The following is a 7646-nucleotide window of genomic DNA, read 5'->3' on the forward strand; positions in this document are numbered from 1 at the left end:
AAAGAAAACTAGCTGGGCATGGTAGTTACCCACCTGTAACCCCAGCACTTGGGAGACTGAAGCAAGAGGATCGTTGCCAGTTCAAGGCCAGCCTGGGCTACACACTGAGTTCAAAGCTAATTTGAAGCCGAGTGTGATGGCACACACCTGTAATCCCACCACTTGGGAGGCTGAGGCAGAAGGATCACTGTCAGTTCAAGGCCATCCTGGGCTACACGGTGAACCCAAGGCTGGCCTAAACTACACAGTGAGACCCAGTCTCAAATAAAAGAAAAAAAAAAAAAAAAGCCAACCTGGACTATACAGCAAGAGCCTATCACAAAAAAAAGAGAAAGAAACAAAGAAAAGAAAAAGAAATAAATAAGGGAAATCCAATCAGAATCATAGCAGACTTCTCAACACAAACCTTCAAGTCAAGGAGAGCTTGGAGTGAAGTATTTCAACCTGCAACACAGACTGATGTACGTTGAAAAACTACCTTTCAAAATTGATGGAGAAATAAAATACTTCCATGACAAAGAACACCTGAAAAAATTTCAGGACCACCCAACCAGCACTCCAAAAGTGGAAAACAAGATAGAACAAGAGGGCCGGGGATGTAGCTCAGTGGCACAAGCGTCTGCCTGGCAAGTGCAAGGTCCTGAGTTTGATTCCCTGGTACCAAAAAAAAAAAAGAACAAGAAAGCCATACTTTTCAAGAAAAATGGGAGAGAGCTGATTTCTTTATGGAAGTAAAAACGTTCGTAGACATTTAGTATGCACAAAGAATATGTGGGAAGAACATGATGTGTGTACCATGATGAAACAAATACTGGCAAGAGCCATGGTGGTGGACTAAAAAGATGCATATAATAAAAAGCTTAGGGGCTGGGGATTTAGTTCAGCGGCACAGCGCCTGCCTGGCAAGCGCAAGGTCGTGAGTTCAGTTCCTGGTACCGGAAAAAAACCAAAAAATAAAAAAAAAAATAAAAAAAAAAATAAAAAGCTTAATGAACTGAAAAAAAAAGCCTGAAATTTCAACATGATTTGCTTTTTATTTTTATTTTTTTGGGTTTTTCTCCGGTACCGGGAACCAAACTCACAACCTTGCACTTGCCAGGCAGGTGCTTTTGCCGCTGAGCTAAATCCCCAGCCCCATGATTTGCTTTTGAATGTGAATGAAATAAGTGATGTTGCTGTGAAATGTAGTTAAGTGTTAGGTGAGAAAAGTGCCAGGGCATCAAAACCCTGCACAGATGGACAGTTTATACAGAGTGTCTTTGTTTTTTTTGGGGGGTGGGGTGCGTACCGGGAATTAAACTCAGGACCTTGTGCTTGCCAGCCAGGCACTTGTGCCACTGAGCTACATCCCCGGCCCCTCAGAATGTCTTTGAGTGCAGCAAAAAGTGTGCCCTGAACACGCACACGCAGACATAAGACAGTGATTCTGTCGCCGCTCAGCATGTGGCTGGGGGGCTGCAGAATAGGGTTCTACAAGTGGCTCCGTCAGTGGTGGCTGAATGGTGCCCCCAGTTAGCTGTGTTCATTCTGGTGTCAGTAGAACTTTAGATGTGACTGAAGAAATTTTTTTCGGAAGGGTCTTTTTGAGACAGGGTCTCACTATGCAATTCAGGCTGGCCTTGAGCTCACTTTGTAGCCCAGGTTGGTCTCGAACTCCCAACAGTCCTCCTGCCTCAGCCTCCCAAGTGCTGGGATTACAGGTGTACGCCACCACGCCCAGCAGAACGTTTGGATATGAGCCGGGTGTAGTGGCGCACACCTGTAATCGCAGCACTCGGGAGGCTGAGGCAGGAGGATTGCTGCAAGTCTGAGGCCAGCCTGTACTGCATAGTGAGTTCAAGGCCAGCCTGGACTATGTAAAGCAGACCTTGTCTCAGAACAACAACAAAAGGTTTACCGTGGACTGGTCAACGTTAGCCAGTGTGAGACCAAACAGTAATCTCAGCGGTTCATCTTCTTGTAACACAAAGCTTAAGTCAAAGCTAGCAGGCCTTGGCAGAGACACAGAACTCAAGTCTGTGCACGGCCTCATCCTCTAGGAATTACGATGTGCTAAAAATAGGTCCTGCCCTGGCCACGGCGTTCCCGTGGGAGCCAGCACTATGCCCAGGGAGTCCCCTGCACAGGGTGGACCTGGAGAGGAAGAGGCTGAGCTGGGAAGGTGCTCAAGCAGTGTTCCCGCCACTGGCGAAATCAACTCTGTTGTTTGTGAAAGGGGCGCCCTGTTCACAGGCAGACGGGGCCAGAGCCTTTGTCCTCTTAGTCAGCGTCAGGATCATTCTAGACACACGGGCTCTTCCTGTGCTAGGACGATCCTGAGCAGTCACGCCGGTGTGCGACTCATTGCCCTTGGTTCTGGCAGACCGGTCACTGGAAACTCACGCACTGAAATGTGATGGTTTGAACTACACTCCAGAGATGAGAGAGACTTGAAGACTGAGCTCCAAAAAAGGTCCTCTGGCTTCAACTATGAAAATGAACTAATGTTCAGTTCTGAATAAATATTAATTATGGGAATGAAGAGCTTCAAGTGGGAGTTATTGAGTCATGCTACACTGAAAACCAAACATGACAGTGCTGTCTCCAGACTGACTGTACCCTGACTACAAAGCCACTGTGCACACTCTGTCCATGTTTGGAAGTGCTGATGGTCCTGAGCGGCTATTTTCTATTAGACAACTAAATAAAAGTAAACACTGCTCCCAGTTAAAGGGTTCAAAGATGAATCTTCTGCTGCCTGTTGCTACACAGAATTCACAACCTCACACTGATTCACACCTTTGAGCATAAGGCTGGGCGTGGTGGCACATGCCTATAATCCCAGCACTTGGGAGGCTGAGGCAGGAGGATTGTTGTGAGTTTGAGGCCAGCCTGGGCTACAAAGTGAGCTCAAGGCCAGCCTGAACTGCATAGCCAGACCTTGTCTCAAAAAAAAAAAAAAAAAAAAAAAAGACCTTTGAGCATAAGAAAAGAATAGCAGATTTCAAATCTGAGAAGTAATAAATTTTGAAACTTGGGAGAGTGATTTCTATCTTCAAATTATACTTTTCAGTGTCATATTTGGAGTACAATCTCTGGCATCATAGATTTTGTTACACCTACGCCATATGGAGGAAAGGGTGGTTATACTTCTGGAAGTTTTTAAAATTTTAATTTTTAAAAATTTAATAACAAAACAATGAAAAGGCCAGCCATGGTGGCACACATCTGTCATGCTAGTACTCTGGAAGCTGAGGCAGGAGGATCCCTGTGAGTCTGAGGCCTTTGAAGGTTACATAGTGAGTTCAAGACCAGTCTGAACTTCATAGTGAGATCTTGTCTCAAAAAAACCAAAACAGTTTTTAAAAAATGATTGAAATACAACCATCTCTGACCCTTGGAGTTATTCAAGTATTTAAGCCTCTGTCATAAAAGAAGCCACATTTTTCTGAAAGGCACTTGTGAGTCCTGGATATGAATGCAGGAGCCAGTGGCACACTTGAATGTTTGGTCACAAAGTCCCACCCTGTCCCCAGGGACAAAGCACCGACCCCCTTCCCTGGGTGGCATGGTCATTACCGTCCCAGCTTCTGGCTTTATTTATTTTTTTGTTTGTTGAGACAGGGTCTCACTGTGTAATTCAGGCTGGCCTGAACTCACTGTGTAACCCAGGCTGACCTTGAACTCTCAGACTTGTAATCTTAGTAAGCTGAGGTAACCCTTGCAAATATTCCTGTATATCTTCTTTCTCTCCATTTCCTCTGCACCATTTTACACGGTTGATTGAAGTATGGATAGACATTTTGCATCCTGCTCTTTTTTTTTTTTTTTTTTAATCATTATTTTAAGGCAGGGTCTCACAATGTAGCCCAGTCTATTCTTGAACTCAGGGTGATCCTCCTGCCTCTGCCTCCCGAATGCTGGGGTTACAGACATGCACCACCATGCCCAGCTCCCCCCATTATGGCTTGTATCTAGATATCCCCCCAAAGCTTCAGGTACTCATAGATGGGGCTTTTGGGGGTGACTGGGTCATGGGTGTGTGATACTGGATGAGTCCACTGATTGGGTTAGCACAGTTCTGGGTGTGGATGGTGCAGTTACTGAAGAGGCAAGACCCCTCCTGGTTGTGGGGGGCACTAACCAATACCCTTGTAGCATTGGTGGAGGAAAAAGGGAAAGAAGCAGGAAGGCTCATTGCTTCCTGCCTGCCATGCCTTTGGCTGTTTCCTCTGCCACACCACCCTGCCTGGGAGCAAGCTGACCGTGGACTGAAACCTCTACACACTGTGAACCAAGATAAACCCATCTTCCTTGACTTGTGGGTGCTGGGTATTTTGTCCCAAAAAGTAACTAAGACACCCTTGTTCCCTCCCTACAGTGAGTCCCAAAACACCTGTCATCCTGTCACCCTCCACACGCAGTTCCCCCACTACAGTGAGTCCCAAAACACCTGTCATCCTGTCACCCTCCACACGCAAGTCCCACTGATTTACTTCTTTCCCTGGGTACCAGGCTCAAGCCGGCTGAGGTGCTCTGGAGCTCACATCCCAAATGCGGTGCTGCTTTCTCTCTGCCCTGCTGGAGGGCAGGGGATGCAGGTCACGTCCCTGCTCAGGACAGTCTCGGAGCAGAGGTCCAGGGCCCTGGGGAGGAGGGGCATCAGGACAGGCAGAGGCTGCGGCAGTGGTGGCCTGAGAGATGTCACTTCACCGCGAACCCCGAGGGAGACACCTGCCTTCCTGTGAGAGACTTGGCCACACATGCTGGTGTTGGGGGGTCCTCAGGGGGTGTGGCCCCCAGGCCTCGTGTCTTCCCAGGGAACCAGGGTGGTGAAGGTCGGCAGGCACAGGGAGGGTGCAGTACATCAGGGTGTGTGACAGGTCAGGGACAGGGAGGAGAGTGTGGAGCAGAGATCTAGATGGGGTGAGGAGGGGTCACAGCGGGGCAGGGGCTGCAAAGTGTCAGGTGGGGGCGGAGTCAGCGCTGTTGAGTCCTGTCCCGACCTGCGGGAAACACCTGGGTCTCCGGGGCCACACTGTCACACCTGCTGTCTCAATACAAGCCCCAGTCCACCCCGTCCCCCACTGCACCCACACCCGCCTCGGGCCATGTCTCCGTGGACATGCGGCCTCTCCCCTCCCCTAGGCTCAAGGGCTCCCTCCTGCCCTGCTCCTCACGGCCCAGGTCCCTCCTGGGCGCAGCTCCCACCAACCTAGGGACATCCCAGCTGCTAGACCCAAGCTCTGCAAATTGGCGACAGGGCCCAGAGGTCCCCAGAAATCGCTGTCAGCTGATGCCTAGGAAGCAAGTGCCAAGGCGGCAGCCCCCGCCCGTGGCTTTCTGCTCTGTCCTCGGACGCGACTGCAGAGCTGATCGAAGCCCAGGCCCCTTCTAGGTGGGGGCCGCAGCCCTCGGATGGCCAGGCCCAGATGCGCCTCGGCGCTGCCACCTGCCGGCTGCCTCTGGACATCGCACCCGCCCCGGAGAGCGAGCCGGGAACAGCGGCCTGCTTGGTGGTTCCCCGCCCTTCCTTCCGCAGAAGGGAAGCTGCCCCGGGGGACGTTCTGCCCTGGGTCACGGTGGCCACCACCACCCAGTGATGACGGTGGCACTCAGCTGTCACACTGCAGCGCTCTGTGCACCAAAGCAGAGACACGACGGCCCCACCACAGAAACACGGGGGCTGCAGTCCTTATGGGGGGGCGGGGGCAGGCAGGACCTCTGTCCTTGGCGTCCTCGGGGCCCTGCTGAGCCCTGGGCTAGGTTGGGCAGGTGGCCCAGGAACAGCTGACCTGCCCGCGCGTGTCCCTGACCTGCCCAGCGCTGGCCGTGGTTAAGGACAGTGGAGGGGACTCTGGCGGGAGCCTCTGGGACAGATGTCTTCCAGCTCCCTCTGGGCTCTAAACTGTGCAGCGTGAGGTCCCTGCCTGAGCCGCAGCGAGGTGCTTGGTCACTGCGACGAAGCTGGCCCGAGACAAAGCCAACCTGAGGGGGGAAAGACCAGAAAAGCACGAACGGGGCACAACTGCGAACTGCTGGGTCGGGCCAGCCTGAAGGGGAGCTCTGCAGTGCTGCCCGCTCAGGCCCCTCTTTGACCGCTGCAGTCCTTTGATTTTGTTTTGTTCTGCTTAGTTTATCTGAGACAGGATCTTCAGGCAGGCGCTGAACTCACTATGTTGCCCAGGCTGGCCTCAAACTCATGGCAATTCTTCTGCCTCAGCCTCCTGAGAATTGGGATGACAGGTATGTGCCACTACACCTGGCTCATCTGCTGTTTTTAAGATAAAATATTGTCTGGGAAGATCAATAGAGAAACAGGCAAAGAATATGCCAGGGGCTTGCCCGGGGTTCAGAGCAGCTCTGAGCAAAACTGTGCAGTGGATACAGCTGTCTTCACCTTTCCTCACTAGTCTGTTCTCTCTCCAACTCGATAGGCTGTGACCTCTCCTACCGCTCCTTACCTGAGCGGGCTACATGTGCAGTGCAGCGGCTGCTTCAGTTTTGGTATTGAACCCATGGCCTTTGCATTTAGCTACATCCTTTGCACTCAGCCCCTTTATTAATTAAAAAAAAATTTTTTTTTTTAAAATTTGAGACGGGCTGGGGATTTAGCTCAGTGGCACAGCCCCTGCCTGGCAAGCGCAAGGTCGTGAGTTTGATTCCTGGTATCGGAAAACAAACAAACAAACAAACAAATTTGAGACAGATTCTCACAAGTCGCCCATGGTGTGTTCCAACTTGGGATGCTTCTGCCTCAGCCTCCCAGAGTGCTGGGATTACCGGTGTTCGCCACCAGGCCTGACGTTACCTCAGCTTGTACGTGGGACGCACAGGATTCTCAACCAGGTATGCAAGGTGCTGGTGACAGCAGCTTCGTGCGGACAGCAAGAACAGCACGGTGGTGGGCACACAGCACCCGTGGGTACAGATGGCTCGGCCACCAGCCGCGGGCTCACAACTCCAGCCCCCTTGGCGCCCCAGCCCCTCAAGTACCCTCCTTCCCTGGACCCTCCTGGAGGCTTCCCGGGCATCCCAGCTCCGCGGCGGACCCCAGCCCAGCCCGCGACCACCATGCGGGACCGAGGCCGGACTGGGCGTGCTGATCTGTGGCCGCTAGGGGGCGTGCGAACGGGGCTGTCGTTCCAACCACGACCTTGAGGGCATCACCGACTGTCCCTTCCCGCTCCCCTCAACCCTGTCCAAAACCAAGAAATCCGACACAATTATACTGTAACACCCCCAAAAAGTAAAAAAGTTCAAATTACACAAATCACAAATATGAACCCTAGAAATGAGTAGAAAATGAGTGTCTTTTTATTAACTTTCCCCCCCTCCCCAGTGCTGGGGATTGAACCCAGGACCTCTATCCTCTCAATGTCCCTTTCATCTTCCCTCTTTCCAGCACAACCTGCCTGCTTCAGGCTCCTCTAAACACCTAGAATATCTGGGGGCTGTGGGAAATTTCCTACCTATCCACACTATAGCCAAGAGTTTCTATTATGTTGCATGGTTTTCTTGATTTGTTTTTTTTTTTTTTTTTTTTTTTTTTCTCCGGTACCAGGAACCGAAGTGTATAATCTAAGAAACACAGGCAGCTGTGTTAGGCTGTTTATCTATATAGCCAGTTCTTATTATGAAAAAGGTTTTTTTTTTTTTTTAATTGT

Source organism: Chinchilla lanigera, unplaced genomic scaffold (assembly GCF_000276665.1).
Source record: "Chinchilla lanigera isolate Chin_1 unplaced genomic scaffold, ChiLan1.0 scaffold00052, whole genome shotgun sequence".
Lineage (NCBI taxonomy): Eukaryota > Metazoa > Chordata > Mammalia > Rodentia > Chinchillidae > Chinchilla > Chinchilla lanigera.